This window comes from Ranitomeya imitator, chromosome 2 (assembly GCF_032444005.1).
Source record: "Ranitomeya imitator isolate aRanImi1 chromosome 2, aRanImi1.pri, whole genome shotgun sequence".
In the NCBI taxonomy this organism is placed as follows: domain Eukaryota; kingdom Metazoa; phylum Chordata; class Amphibia; order Anura; family Dendrobatidae; genus Ranitomeya; species Ranitomeya imitator.
In genome coordinates this window covers 430,477,736-430,494,015 of record NC_091283.1, presented here as the reverse complement: position 1 = coordinate 430,494,015, position 16,280 = coordinate 430,477,736, and the positions used below count along the sequence as shown (strand labels likewise).

Here is a 16,280-nt window from a genome sequence, read left to right as displayed (position 1 = left end):
TGCTGCATTACATTCTATGGGGCTGTGCTGCATTACATTCTATGGGGGCTGGCTGCATTACATTCTATGGGGCCTGTGCTGCATTATATTGTATGGGGGCTGTGCTGCATTACATTCTATGGGGGCTGGCTGCATTACATTCTATGGGGACTGAGCTGTAATGCTGGATACAGCTGTGATTATATGTTATATAGTCGTGTTACACTCCCCTCACTTCTTGTAACCTACAAGTGTACAACGATAGTATACAGTCACCATGTGACAAGTGGGCCTGTGTGACTCACTGACTTCAAATGCCAGGGCTGAATTTTAGTCCCAGTCCGGCCCTGGCCATCAGTCAGCACAGTGCAGTGTGACCAGTAGTCAGTGCAGTGGGACTGCTGCCGTCAGTGAACACACACAGTACACAGGACACATGTGCACAGTCCCGGTTCTCTCAGCTCCTCTTTTGCTGGGGACTTTTATCACCTCGCAGTTTTGTTCTGGTCAGGCCCCTCCTCGGAGCTCAATGATGGCGCCTCCTCCCTCTCCTCAGTCGCACAGAGCACTGGCTCCAGCACTGCTAGCATCGCTTTCCCTGCAACCACCTGCACTGGGCGCACGGGCAATGTGTGCAGCAGCCTCCCTGGCACCGCCACCCGCAGCCGCTGGCATCAGGAGCTGCCAGTCCTGAGAAGTAAGTTCGGCTGTGGACACGTGTTGCTCTGATGTAGCTCGCCTGCTAACTTGGGGCGAGGAGTAGCCCAGATTAGCTGTACCATGGGATGCCAGGCGATAGAAGCAGGTGGTCTGGGGGCATCAACTTATTTACAAGTGAGGTGCAGGGACATGGGGGGCTGGCAGGCTTGCATGGGAACTTTAGTGCCAAGTTGGCACCTAGCAGCTGTGTGTAATACACAGTCTCTATCGCCGGAAGGTGACTCTGTCCTCAAAGCAGCAACACTGTAACTGTGAGTGTAAAAAGGGCGAAATGGTGACACTGGTGCCCATCCCAGGGCTGCCACCCCAAAGAGATGGAAAAAACTTACAGACAGGTCCTCCGATATGGCCCAAAATCACTGGCAAATCTCTAGCAGATGCCTCCTATGTCCTGCCATGTAGAGATTCAAGGGGGTGAGAATGGGAGATTTTTATACTGGGATTGGGCAGTGAAGACCAGGGATCATACTGGTATTGTATAGTAAAGTACTAGAAACAAATGGTGTAATACTGGGATTATATTGGGATTGTATAATGCAAACATATAATGCAATACTAGGATCAAATGGTAAAGTGCTGGGATTGTGTATTGCTATACTGGGATTGTGCAGTGAATACTGGGATCGTATAGTGCAATACTGGGATCAAATAGTAAAGTACTGGGATTGTATATTGGAATACTGGGATCGTATAGTGCAGTGCTGGGATTGTATATTGCTATAATGGGATTGTATATTGGAATACTGGGATCGTATAGTGCAGTGCTGGGATTGTATATTGCTATAGTGGGATTGTGTAGTGAATACTGGGATCGTATAGTGCAATACTGGGATCAAATAGTAAAGTACTGGGATTGTATATTGGAATACTGGGATCGTATAGTGCAGTGCTGGGATTGTATATTGCTATACTGGGATTGTATATTGCTATAGTGGGATTGTATATTGGAATACTGGGATCGTATAGTGCAGTGCTGGGATTGTATATTGCTATACTGGGATTGTATATTGGAATACTGGGATCGTATAGTGCAGTGCTGGGATTGTATATTGCTATACTGGGATTGTATATTGCTATAGTGGGATTGTATATTGGAATACTGGGATCGTATAGTGCAGTGCTGGGATTGTATATTGCTATACTGGGATTGTATATTGGAATACTGGGATCGTATAGTGCAGTGCTGGGATTGTATATTGCTATACTGGGATTGTATATTGCTATAGTGGGATTGTATATTGGAATACTGGGATCGTATAGTGCAGTGCTGGGATTGTATATTGCTATACTGGGATTGTATATTGGAATACTGGGATCGTATAGTGCAGTGCTGGGATTGTATATTGCTATACTGGGATTGTATATTGCTATAATGGGATTGTATATTGGAATACTGGGATCGTATAGTGCAGTGCTGGGATTGTATATTGCTATAGTGGGATTGTATATTGCTATAGTGGGATTGTATATTGGAATACTGGGATCGTATAGTGCAGTGCTGGGATTGTATATTGCTATACTGGGATTGTATATTGCTATACTGGGATTGTATATTGGAATACTGGGATCGTATAGTGCAGTGCTGGGATTGTATATTGCTATACTGGGATTGTATATTGCTATAGTGGGATTGTATATTGGAATACTGGGATCGTATAGTGCAGTGCTGGGATTGTATATTGCTATACTGGGATTGTATATTGGAATACTGGGATCGTATAGTGCAGTGCTGGGATTGTATATTGCTATACTGGGATTGTATATTGCTATAATGGGATTGTATATTGGAATACTGGGATCGTATAGTGCAGTGCTGGGATTGTATATTGCTATAGTGGAATTGTATATTGGAATACTGGGATCGTATAGTGCAATACTGGGATCAAATAGTAAAGTACTGGGATTGTATATTGGAATACTGGGATCGTATAGTGCAGTGCTGGGATTGTATATTGCTATACTGGGATTGTATATTGCTATAGTGGGATTGTATATTGGAATACTGGGATCGTATAGTGCAGTGCTGGGATTGTATATTGCTATAGTGGGATTGTGCAGTGAATACTGGGATCGTATAGTGCAATACTGGGATCAAATAGTAAAGTACTGGGATTGTGTAGTGAATAATAATAATAAAATAATCTTTATTTTTTTATAGCGCTAACATATTCCGCAGCGCTTTACATACATTATCATCGCTGTCCCCTATGGGGCTCACAATCTAAATTTCTTATCACTATATCTTTGGAATGTGTAAGGAAAGCAGAGAACCCGGAGGAAACCCACGGAAACACGGGACAACATACAAACGCCTTGCAGATGTTGTCGTTGGTGGGATTTGAACCCAGGACCCCAGCGCTGCAAGACTGCAGTGCTATCCACTGTGCCACCTATATACTGGGACCATATAATGCAATACTGGGATCAGATAGTAAAGTACTGGGATTATACTGGGGTTGTACAGTGAAGTACTAGAAGCATTCAGTGCAATTTCAATACTGAGATTTTACTGGTATTGTATATTTCAATACTGTGATTGTAAAGTAAAGTACTGGGCATTGCATAGTGAAAAATGGGATCACATTAGAATTGTATACTGTAATACTGAGATTGTATCATGGAGTACTGGGATCATAATGGGATTGTACTGGGGAAAAACTGGGAATGCATAATGTAATCTTTGGACTGAACACTGAAGTACTGGGATTTAGCTGATAATGTATAATGAAGTACTTGGATTATACTGGGATTGCATAGTTTAGTACTGGGATTAACAGTTATCTTGTTTATATAGCACCCACATGATCCATAGCATTGTAGAGATTGCCATCACTGGTCCCTATTGGTGCACACAATCTTTTCCCCTATCTCATACCCCCTTACACTAGAATCAGTTTCATAGGATGCCAGTAAACCCACCAATATGTGTGAACGGAAACGAGTGAACCTGTAGGAAACTAATATAAACATTAGGAGAACATACAGACTCGGTGCAGATGCTGCCTTTGGTTGGACTCCAATCCAGGACACCGACTGTATAGAAGAATACTGGGATTGCCTTTTGAATGGTATAATCCAGGAAGGTTTGCAGAGAAGCACTAGAAGAATATTGAATTATATACTTTAGTACTGGAGATACTCCAGGGTAATATGGTTCAGTAAAATGAAGCGACACTGGGCTTATATAGTTACAACCTGGCAAGTCAGTGAGACTTAAATAAAGTGGTATTATAAAGTGCAGGAGGACTGTATGAATACTACGACTGTATATTGGAGGACTGTATGGAAACTAGGATAGTATAGCAGAGAACTGTATGGACACTAGGAGCACATAGCGGATACTAGTATTATATTGCGGATGACTCTATGAATATTGAGTGTGTATAATGGAGGATTGTATGGATACTAGAACTGTATATTGCAGGACAGTATAGATAAAAACAATGTATATTGGAGGACTGTATGGATGTTTGAATTGCATGGTGGATGATTGGAGGGCTGTATGGAAAAATAGGATTGTTTAGTGAAGGACTAAATGGATACTAGGAATGTATATTGGAGGACTGTGTGGATGATATGACTGTATGGTGGGAGATTGTATGGAGGTTTGTATGGATAATAGGCCTGTATATTGAAGGACTGCATGGATGCCAGGATTGTATATTGGGAGGGCTGTATGGACATTATAAAGTACTAGATGGTGGCCTGATTCTAACGCATCGGGTATTCTAGAATATGCATGTCCAAGTAGTATATTGCACAGCCCACGTAGTATATTGCCCAGTCACGTAGTATATTGCCCAGTCACGTAGTATATTGCCCAGTCATATAGTATATTGCCCAGTCACGTAGTATATTGCCCAGCCACATAGTATATTGCCCAGCCACGTAGTATATTGCCCAGTCACGTAGTATATTGCCCAGCCACGTAGTATATTGCCCAGTCACATAGTATATTGCCCAGCCACGTAGTATACTGCCCAGTCACGTAGTATATTGCACAGCCCACGTAGTATAATGCCCAGCCACGTAGTATATTGCCCAGTCACGTAGTATATTGCCCAGCCACATAGTATATTGCCCAGCCACGTAGTATATTGCCCAGTCACGTAGTATATTGCCCAGCCAAGTAGTATATTGCCCAGTCACATAGTATATTGCCCAGTCACGTAATATATTGCCCAGCCACGTAGTATATTGCCCAGCCTCGTAGTATATTGCCCAGCCACGTACTATATTGCCCAGTCACGTAGTATATTGCCCAGTCACGTAGTATATTGCCCAGTCACGTAGTATATTGCCCAGCCACATAGTATATTGCCCAGTCACGTAGTATATTGGCCAGCTACATAGTATATTGCACAGCCACGTAGTATATTGCCCAGCCACGTAGTATATTGCCCAGTGACGTAGTATATTGCCCAGTCACGTAGTATATTGAGCCACGTAGTATACAGCACAGACACGTAGTATATTGCCCAGCCACGTAGTGTATTGCCCAGTCACGTAGTATATTGCCCAGTCACGTAGTATATTGCCCAGCGACGTAGTATATTGCCCAGTCACGTAGTATATTGCCCAGTCACGTAGTATATTGCCCAGTCACGTAGTATATGGCCCATCAACGTAGTATACAGCACAGAGCCACGTAGTATACAGCACAGAGCCACGTAGTATATTGCCCAGCCACGTAGTATATTGGCCAGTGACGTAGTATACAGCACAGAGCCATGTAGTATACAGCACAGAGCCACGTAGTATACAGCACAGAGCCACGTAGTATATTGCCTAGTCACGTAGTATATTGTCCAGTCATGTAGTATATAACACTGCCCACACAGTATATAACACTGCCTATCTAGTATACAGCACAGAGCCACACGGTATTTAACACAGCCCAGGTAGTATACAGCAGTGTGGGCACCATAGCCCTGTTAAAAAAATAATTAAAATAAAAAATAGTTATATACTCACCCGCCGGGATCGAATCCAGCGAGGCTCTGGCGCATAGGCAGCATCAATAGTAAAAAGTTGGGGACACACAGGGTTAATAGCGGCGGTAACGGAGTGCATTACCCGTGGCATAACGCAGTCCGTTACCGCCGGCATTAACCCTGTGTGAGCGGTGACCGGAGGGGAGTATGCGGGCGCCGGGAACTGGGCACTGACTGCGGGGAGAAAGGAGCGGCCATTTTCTTCCGGACTGTGCCCGTCGCTGATTGGTCGTGGCTGTTTTGCCGCGACCAATCAGCAACTTGGATTTCCTTGACAGACAGAGGCCGCGACCAATGAATATCCATGACAGACAGACAGACAGACGGAAGTGACCCTTAGACAATTATATAGTAGATATTGGAGGACTGTGTGAATACTAGAGTTGTATAGTGAAGGACTGTCTGCAGCGCCCCAGAGATCTGGTCGTTGCAGTATGACACTCTGCCAATAAGGGGAGTGATGGTACGTCTGATGGCACTGAAGGAATTCTACTGACCAGGTATCACCAGCACACATTACACTTCACACTCTGGCCACTAGGGGGAGCAAAGGGCTTTATTTATTGGGCCACTCCTCACACTGGTAAAAATAGGGGTTGGATAGGAAGTTAGTCAGAAGCTGACTGGGTTGGATTCAGGCAACATCCCGTGGCAGGGGGTGTTGCAGGGAGAAGACACAGGGGGGTCCCTGTCAGGCGTGGGAACCTGGCAGGCACCTAGCGACCAGAACAGAACGTTACGGAACCGCGCCTGCACACCCCGCGGCGGTATCCTAAGAAAGAGACACGAAGCGAAGGATATTGTGGAACAGTGAGAAACGAGATCAAGCACAAAGGAGAGCCAGTAGGAGTCGTGCCGTGAGACCGAGGCAACATCCTACTGAGGCGCGTAGCCGGTGGCCGGAACACCGAGGGAGTAACTGACTACGCTTTACTTCAAACTCCGCAGGACAGTTAATTATAGGTTGGCTGTCTCACCTAAACACCTACAAAGACATAGGGGGCAACAGTGGGAGAGGGGCGTCTCTAGGGTCCCGGAAGAACTCCAGGCCTTCCCGTCATACAGGTGCGTCCTAGCCATAACATACCTGGGGGACGTTGAACTAGAAACATCTGGAACGAATTAGAAAGAACGAACGAACGAGAACAGAAGTTGTGAGGACTATTCCGAATGCTCAGCAGGGTAGCACTACAACACACAGGCGCTATTGGTAGGCAACGATTTCCACCTGCAAAGGGAATTCTGGATGTGCCCATCGGACCGGCCAGTCTCAGATAGACCTGTTAGACGTGCTCTGGATTGCGAATCCTGAAGTCTTCAGTAAAGAGGTAAAGAGACTGCAACCTTGTGTCCTCGTTATTGACTGCACCTCACACCATCACCATTCACCTTACTGGGAAGCCCTGGGGACATACTTCACCTGTGGGAAGGTATACGAACCATCCAGCTGCCATTCCATCTCCCCAGCGGACCCCACAGCAGCGTCGGTCACCCTGACCGAACACCACAGGTGGCATCGCGAATCCCTGATAGACTGTACCACCTTTATTGGACGCCCCTTAGCAGGGTCGCGGACCGGGTCTAGTCACCGTGACAGCCTCAGAACCGAACCAGAGAGGCTCGGTACCGAGAACTCGTGGCCCTGTGTCTGGGGGCGCTCCATGTGCGGGCGCCGGGAACTGGGCACTGACTGCGGGGAGTAAGGAGCGGCCATTTTCTTCCGGACTGTGCCCGTCGCTGATTGGTCATGGCTGTTTTGCCACGACCAATCAGCGACTTGGATTTCCTTGACAGACAGAGGCCGCGACCAATGAATATCCATGACAGACAGACAGACAGACAGACGGAAGTGACCCTTAGACAATTATATAGTTGATATTGGAGGACTGTGTGAATACTAGAGTTGTATAGTGAAGGACTGTATGGATAATAATGCTATATAGTGGAGGACTGAATGGATGCTAGTTCTGTATTTTGGAGGACTGTATGGAGGAATGTATGGCTGCTAAGATTGTATAGTGGAAGACTGTGTGGATACTAGGACTGTATAGTGGAGGACTATATTAACACTGTGATTGTATAGTGTGATAAAGGACACTTTTAGAAATATGGATTCTCATATAATGTAAAAGTCACAAAGTTTGCAGCATCTTACAAAACACGTAGAGACAAGATTCACTGAGAACAACACCTGCAGCAGAGAAGTTTAATCTCTAAAGCATCCCTAACAGGAAGCTGAGTTGGACTAAAGCTTGCTTTCTATCAGAAAGAAAAAATCTCAATATTTTTTTCCCTAAACCCTCCTAATTATGTATGTGATTGTTAGCAGCGGGTTAATCAGTGTGATGTCCACAACGAGCAACAGAGAATGTTCATTTATTAAGAATCAAGAACATCCAGCATTACAACATGAGAACAGGATCAATCTGGTTTCTGAGAGAGATCTGCTATGAGCCCTTTCAGCTTCAGCTACACACAAGAAATGTGCTCACAGGGAAGGGGGAGGAGGAACATCCTGTCTGTAAATGAGGACTCCCTTTTTTTTTTTTTTAACTTTGTTGACATGTGAACAATATGCATGCAGATATATAAATCACATCATATTAAACAAACAATAGTTGTTGCAATACATACAGATCAATATGCATTAGGCCAACACCCCCACTCAACAACTACTTATTCTGTCAGTCCCATAGTGGTTCTCAATTCTTGGAACCTAGGTCGTGGCAATGGCTTGGTCAAAATATCAGCTAACATTTTATCAGTTTCACAATAAACAAATTGAATTACGCCACGATCTATTAAATCACGTAGATGATGACATCTGACGTCGATGTGCTTAGTTCTAGCACTGATCTTTTCACTGCATGCAAGTTTAATGCATCCTTGGTTGTCCTCATATATCACCGTTGGCTGAGTTAACGGTTTACCAAGATCGTCCATCAGTTGTCTTAGCCAAATGATCTCCTGACTTGCATAGGCTGCGGATACATACTCAGCTTCTGTAGATGACAAAGCAACAGACACTTGTTTTCTACTAGACCAGGAGATTGAACTTTCTCCAAGTTTAAATAGGTATCCGCTTGTGGATTTACGATCTTGCGAATCACCAGCCCAATCTGAGTCAACATAGCCGGTGAGTTTTAGATTTCCTGCTGCAAATATTTTTAAATTTACACCTTGTGTCCCTTTTAAATATTGGAGAACTCTTTTAACGGCATTCCAGTCCTTTTGGCGCGGTTTCTCCACATATCTGCACAATATTCCAACTGCTGTTGTAATATCCGGTCGAGTCGTAGTTGATATATATAGAAGTGCCCCCACTGCCTGTCGATATTTCTCGTTGTTAGGCAACAGGTCATCTTCTTCCAGTTTCAGGAAGGATGATTCCATTGACGTTGATACACCTTTGGCCTCCGTCATTCCGAACTGATCCAAAATTGAATTAATCTTTGCACTTTGATTTAAAAGAAAACTTCCATCTTCCTCTCTCTGAATGTGGATTCCTAGATAATATGTCACATTTCCTAGGTCTTTCGTTTCAAAATGCTGGTTCAAAATTTTAGTAATTTTCCCAATTTCAGCTTCTTCTTGATGAACTACAATTACATCGTCCACATATAAGAGAATATACATCCATTTTCCATCTGTATATCTCGTGTACAGGCATGGATCCGCTTGACCTCTTTTAAATCCTTCTTCAATCAAGACTTTGTTCATTTTAGTGTTCCATGCTCTCGCCGATTGCTTAAGACCATAAAGAGATTTTTGTAGTTTTCAAACAAGATTCTGTTCACCTTCCTTTACATAACCTTCAGGTTGAGTCATGTATAAGTCCTCCTCAATGTCACCATTTAAAAATGCAGTTTTGATATCCAAATGTCTGACAAACATCCTTTGTACTGCAGCTACTGCTAACAATGCTCTAAATGTTGTCTGCTTAGCGACCGGGGAAAAAGTAGCATCATAGTCTTCGCCATATTTTTGAGAATATCCTTTTGCGACCAACCTCGCTTTAAATCTGTGGACTTTACCTTCAGAATCATATTTGGTTTTAAATACCCATTTGCACTTAATTGCCTTTTTATCCTGTGGTAACTCAGTGAGTTTCCAAGTTTGAAGTTGATGAAGCGAGTTCATTTCTTCATTCGCGGCATTGATCCACTTTGTTCTTTCATGGGTGGGTAGTTTCTGCATTTCATCCCATGACTGTGGTTCTGACTCAGGCAGTGTCTTCACAATGTAGGATAAACGTTTAGCTGGTATTCCGTTGTTTGATCTTGACGACCGTCTAATTTCAGGTTCACTTAGGCCTTTTGTTGTTCCTTCAGTGGTTGAAGAGTCCAGCCATACTTCTACATTCTTTTCTTCGTTGTCTTGTAATTGTGATTGAGATTGTTGTTGTTGCTTCATCTGGACTACTGGCATAATGTCATAAAACTTGGGTGACACGAAGTTTTCATCAAACACTGCATCTTTACTTATTGTGACCTTGTTTGTCTCTGGGTGTAAAATTCTATAACCTTTCTGGGTTTCACTGTAGCCTACCAGGATGCCTTCCTTGGCATGAGATTCCCACTTAGTTCGTTATTTTTTGGGAACATGTGCAAATGCTTTACTTCCGAAAATCATTATGTGTTGTAGTTTTGGTTTTGTACCATTCCATTGCTCAAATTGAGTTTTCTCTGTCGCTTTACTTGGTAGTCTGTTCTGAAGATAACAAGCCGTCATAATAGCTTCGCCCCAATATACTGTAGGCAAATTTGCATCAAATAACATACTCCTTGCGCTTTCACAGAGTGTCCGGTTCCTTCTTTCTGCTACACCATTTTGCTCAGGGTTGTATGGTACAGTCGTTTGAAATATGATTCCATTTTTCTTTAAAATGCTCTGTGTTTCATTACTTGTATACTCAGTTCCATTATCTGCACGTAAAGTTTTTGGCATTCTTCCAAACTTGTTGTGTACTTCAGCTAAATATATTGCAAGTTTCTCTGGAACTTCATTTTTGCTGTGAAGTAAATAGACAACTGTATATCTTGAATTGTCATCAATAAATGTAAGAAAATATCTCTTCTTTCCAGGGGTCTGAGTACGCATTGGACCACAGATATACGTGTGTACTAAATCTAGTGGTTGTTCTGTTCTTGTAGTGCTTTTCTTAGGAAAGGCCTTTCTGGACATTTTCCCTTTGATACAGCTGGAACACCTCATTGTCTGATTACATGAATCAATTGTAATATTATCAGCTAATTGTTCTTGAAATAACTTTCTTATTGCTTCTGGGTCTCTATGCGCAAGCCGCCTGTGCCATACATGAATACAGTTCTTGTGCAGTTCTTGCTTAGCTGTGTATACACACTCTTTACATTTCAACTGATACAGTTCATCTCTGATTTTTCCTTTTGCTAATGTGTTACCCTCCTTTGAGATGATGCAGCTATCTTCCTTAAATGTAACTTCATTACCTTGTTTTGTGAGCTTTTTCACAGATAATAGATTACTTTAAAGACTAGGCACATATAGTACATCCTTTACATGGATCCTTCTACTTTGTGTTGCAGAGATGTTACAATCAATATAACCGTCTCCTATGCCTTCTGAGTTCATGCACTGACCGTTTGCCATTATCACTTTCTCTGACTTATTTTGGTTAAGCTTAGTTAAGAAGTCTCTGTCATTGGTCATGTGACTGGTTGCACCAGAATCTATACACCACGCATGCTTTGATTTAAATGCATTGACTTATGTGAATGCAGCTTCAGTATTTGCCGAATCATTGTTTCCAGATACAGCACTCTTAACTCTCTGATGGCTGTTTTGCTTTTTCAACTGACTCATTTTAGCTTTCCAGACTCTGCATTCAGCTTTTAAATGACCTGGCTTCTTGCATACAAAACATTCACGTGTCTCTTTAGGGTGGTTTCTGCTGGTGGGCACATCATGTGTTTGTAAAGCAGTTTCCTTGTTACATATCTTGCTGCTCACATTTTCTGTCTTTCTCTTATATTCATCTACAAGCTTTCCTCTGACGTACTCCAATGTCAGCTCATCATCTGGGCGTGCATCTAGTGCAGTTACCAGCGTGTCATAGCTTTCTGGGAGACCACTAAGTAATAGTGCTGCTATATGGAAGTCCTTCATATCTTCCCCAATGCCCCACACGGTCTCCAGAGTATTTCTAATGTAGTCCTGCATGTCCTGGTCATTGTGTAGCTTAGACTGATACAGCTTTCTCATTAGATAGATTTTATTACTTAAATTTATTCTCTCATGTACTTTCTGCAACTGCTCCCACATTTCCTTTGCAGATTCACACTTACACACATGCACAATCTGATCATCCTTTATACTGAGTGATATGGTGCTCTGTGCTTTCTGATCCATTTCTAGCCATTCCTGTGGTACTGGGTCAGGCTTAGGGTCCTGAGTGTATTTCCACGTACCTTCTCTTATCAGCAGCATCTTCAACTTGAATTTCCAGGATTGGTAGTTCTGGTTATTCAGGCTTGGCACTGTAAACTTTGTTGAGTTGCTGCTGGTGGCCATTTTACTTCTTCTCAGTTTACTGTTGTCTTTCTATCTCTGTGCTCTGGAGGTTTGGGATTGCTTTGACTCCTGGGCCCATAACCTGTTAGCAGCGGGTTAATCTGCGTGATGTCCACAACAAGCAACAGAGAATGTTCATTTATTAAGAATCAAGAACATCCAGCTTAAAACATGAGAACAGGATCAATCTGGTTTCTGAGAGAGACAGAGAGATATCTGCTGTGAGTCCTTTCAACTTCAGCTACACACAAGAAATGTGCTCACAGGGAAGGGGGAGGAGGAACATCCTGTCTGTAAATGAGGACTCCTTTTTTTTTTTTAACTTTGCTGACATGTCAACAATATGCATGCAGATATATAATAATAATAATAATCTTTATTTATATAGCGCCAACATATTCCGCAGCGCTTTACAGTTTAACAATTTCAAACGCAACAGTCATAGGTAATAATGTTAAGAATACAGTAATAAAGCAATATAAGACACAATAAGACGACCCTGCTCATGAGAGCTTACAATCTACAATGAGGTGGGGAGATACAAAGTACAGGTGTGTATTTACAATTATGTATTTACAATGATGGTCCAGCCATCATATAAATCACATCATATTAAACAAACAATAGTTGTTGCAATACATACAGATCAATATGCATTAGGCCAACAGTGATGTTGTGCAACTTTGTTAAAATACTTACTGATCGCTGTCTTCCCCAGTTTCTAGGATGCTGCAGTCCTCTTCTGACCCATCGAACCTGAAAATAGACTGGTTAAAACAATAGGTATATATATATATATATATATATATATATATATATATATATATATATATATATATATATATTCTATATATTATATCAAACCAGTCTGCTTACCAGCTCAGTGTGACTTCTCCATCCCTGACTCCGGCTTTGTATTATGAACCCATGCTGCCTGTCCCTAACTCGGACCATCTGACTACGCTTCCGTCTCTCCCTCCTGTACCTCGTACCAGTGTCTTTGACGCTCTGGTCAGCTGCTGCAGGCCCCGGGTGTCTAACGGCAGCGCAGCCTATCGCCACCATCAGAGGCCCTAGTAAAGATCTGGTAGACACTCAGTCATGCCCCTCTAGGGTAAGCCTGACACGTGGTGCAGTGGATCAATACCAACCACCGTTATACAGCTCTGGCAAAAATTACGAGATCACCACATCAAAACCCATCATGGTCTCCAGACCTGAACCCCATTGAAAACTTCTGGAATGTAATCAAGAGGATCATGGATAGTCACAAGCCATCAAACAAAGAAGAACTGCTTAAATGTTTGGCCAGAAGCAATGTGAAAGACTTGTGGAAAGCATGCCAAGACGCATGAAAGCTGTGATTAAAAATCATGGTTATTCCACAAAATATTGATTTCTGAACTCTTCCTGAGTTAAAACATTAGTATTGTTGTTTCTAAATGATTATGAACTTGTTTTCTTTGCGTTATGTGAGGTCTGAAAGCACTGTTTTCTTTTTTTTTTAATTTTGACCATTTCTTCTTTTCAGAAAAAAAAAATACAAAATTTATTGCTTGGAAATTCGGAGACATGTTGTCAGAAGTTTATAGAATAAAACAACAATTTACATTTTACTCAAAAATATACCTATAAAGAGAAAAATAAGACAAACTGAACATTTTGCAGTGGTTTCTTAAATTTTGCCAGAGCTGTATATCACATAAGGATTTAGGGAAAAAATTACTGAGACTTCTTTAAATAGCTGTCAGTTCATCAGTCATTGGGCCGACAGTTCTACCTTCCAACCACCCATGCACAGGCATGCTTGTCTCAGCACTATAGAGGCGAGTAACACCCTTGTACACTTGGTATTAACCCCTTAACAACCGCTGTTACGCCTTTTAACGGCGACAGTTAAGAGGCCTCATTCCTCAGCACCACTTTTTAACGGCGCTGAGAAATAAGTGTATAGTGTCCCGCAGTGTTGGAATATCTCCGGGGTCTCGGTTACCGGGGATAGTTGAGACCTTGGAGAACATGATTCGGGTCGGTTTTTAACGTCCTCAGTATTGTGATCACCGTTAGGCCGGCCTCACACTAGCGAGTTTTACGGACGTAAGAGAGGTGCAGAAAATACGGATTGCATATGGTACAATGCTTCTCTATGCCCCTGGTCCTATCAGCCGTATTTTACTGATCCTTATTATACGGTCTTCTACGGCCGTAGAAAATCGCAGCATGCTGCGTTTGTCACCGTATTGCGCAAAAAATCTGCCAATGAAAGACTATGGGGGCCAGAAAAATACGGATTACACACGGACCAGCAGTGTGACTTGCGAGAAATATGCAGCGGTGTTAGAGAGAAAAGCCGGCAATTCAGTACGGTGTACAGTAAAATCACACTGACAGGTTAGAATAGAATAGCTAAAATAAATGTCTACACATAGAATAGGTATATATATATATATATCCAGAGAATAAAGATGAAATGAAGTGGCACTCACCCGATCTTGCTGAATGAAAAGTGATGTCCCAGTGATGCGCCCTCTGCTGGTTGTCCTCATATGAACTCGAGCGTGGGAACTTTCCTGGAAAGCTCCAAGGCTCGAGTTCATATGAGGACAACCAGCAGAGGGCGCATCACTGCGAAAGAAGGTAACCACAGGTCATTGACCTACATTACCTTCATTCCCCGGGGTTTTACAGGCAGGAGCACAGCTGCATTATAGCAGAGCTCCTGCCTGTAAAATATTTTAACCCCTTCAGATGGATTTATATCGTGGGACGTTACAGATCATCGGAAGGTATGTATATTGTTGGTTTATTATTTTTCCTTTGTTACAGAGCGAGGGTCTTCAGGTGGATTGAGAGAGCAATAAAATATTAAAACAACCTGTGTGTTTATTTCATTAAAATAATTTTTAATAATGTGTGTGTGTTTTTTTTAACCATTTCATGCTATTGGATTAATAATGGATAGGTGTCATAATTGACGCCTCTCCATTATTAATCTGGCTTAATGTCACCTTACAATAGCAAGGTGACATTAACCCTTCATTACCCATATCCCACCGCTACACGGGAATGGGAAGAGAGTGGCCAAGTGCCAGAATAGGCGCATCTTACAGATGTGCCTTTTCTGGGGTGGCTGGGGGCAGATGTTTTTAGCCAGGGGGGGCCAATAACCGTGGACCCTCTCCAGGCTATTAATATTTACCCTCAGTCACTGGCTTTACTACTCTGGCGGAGAAAATTGCGCGGGAGCCCACGCCAATTTTTTCTGCCATTTAACCCTTAAATTTAATAGCTAGACAGCCCAAATTTTGCATATACACACTGCTAACATTAGTAGTGTGGAATATGCAAAAAAATGGGGATATGAGATGGTTTAATGTATGTAAACCATGTCTCATATCATGTCGGGTTTAGGAAGGAGATAGCAAAAGCCGGCAATTGAATTACCGGCTTTCTGCTATATCGCCCTGAAGGAAATATACATATATATACAGTGGGGCAAAAAAGTATTTAGTCAGTCAGCAATAGTGCAAGTTCCACCACTTAAAAAGATGAGAGGCGTCTGTAATTTACATCATAGGTAGACCTCAACTATGGGAGACAAACTGAGAAAAAAAAATCCAGAAAATCACATTGTCTGTTTTTTTAACAATTTATTTGCATATTATGGTGGAAAATAAGTATTTGGTCAGAAACAAAATTTCATCTCAATACTTTGTAATATATCCTTTGTTGGCAATGACAGAGGTCAAACGTTTTCTGTAAGTCTTCATAAGGTTGCCACACACTGTTGTTGGTATGTTGGCCCATTCCTCCATATCTCCTCTAGAGCAGTGATGTTTTTGGCTTTTCGCTTGGCAACACGGACTTTCAACTCCCTCCAAAGGTTTTCTATAGGGTTGAGATCTGGAGACTGGCTAGGCCACTCCAGGACCTTGAAATGCTTCTTACGAAGCCACTCCTTCGTTGCCCTGGCGGTGTGCTTTGGATCATTGTCATGTTGAAAGACCCAGCCACGTTTCATCTTCAATGCCCTTGCTG

General features: G+C 42.5%; 1 protein-coding gene across 1 annotated transcript in view; it reads left to right on the top strand.

The window, feature by feature from the left end:
• The first annotated feature begins 537 nt into the window (after nt 1–537).
• Nucleotides 538–16,280, top strand: part of KCNG1 (potassium voltage-gated channel modifier subfamily G member 1) — a 163,545-nt gene continuing 147,802 nt past the window's right edge. Inside the window, exon 1 of the mRNA XM_069750890.1 lies at nt 538–676. The gene's annotated coding sequence lies outside the window, so the exon portion shown is untranslated. The remainder of the gene's footprint in view (nt 677–16,280) is intronic.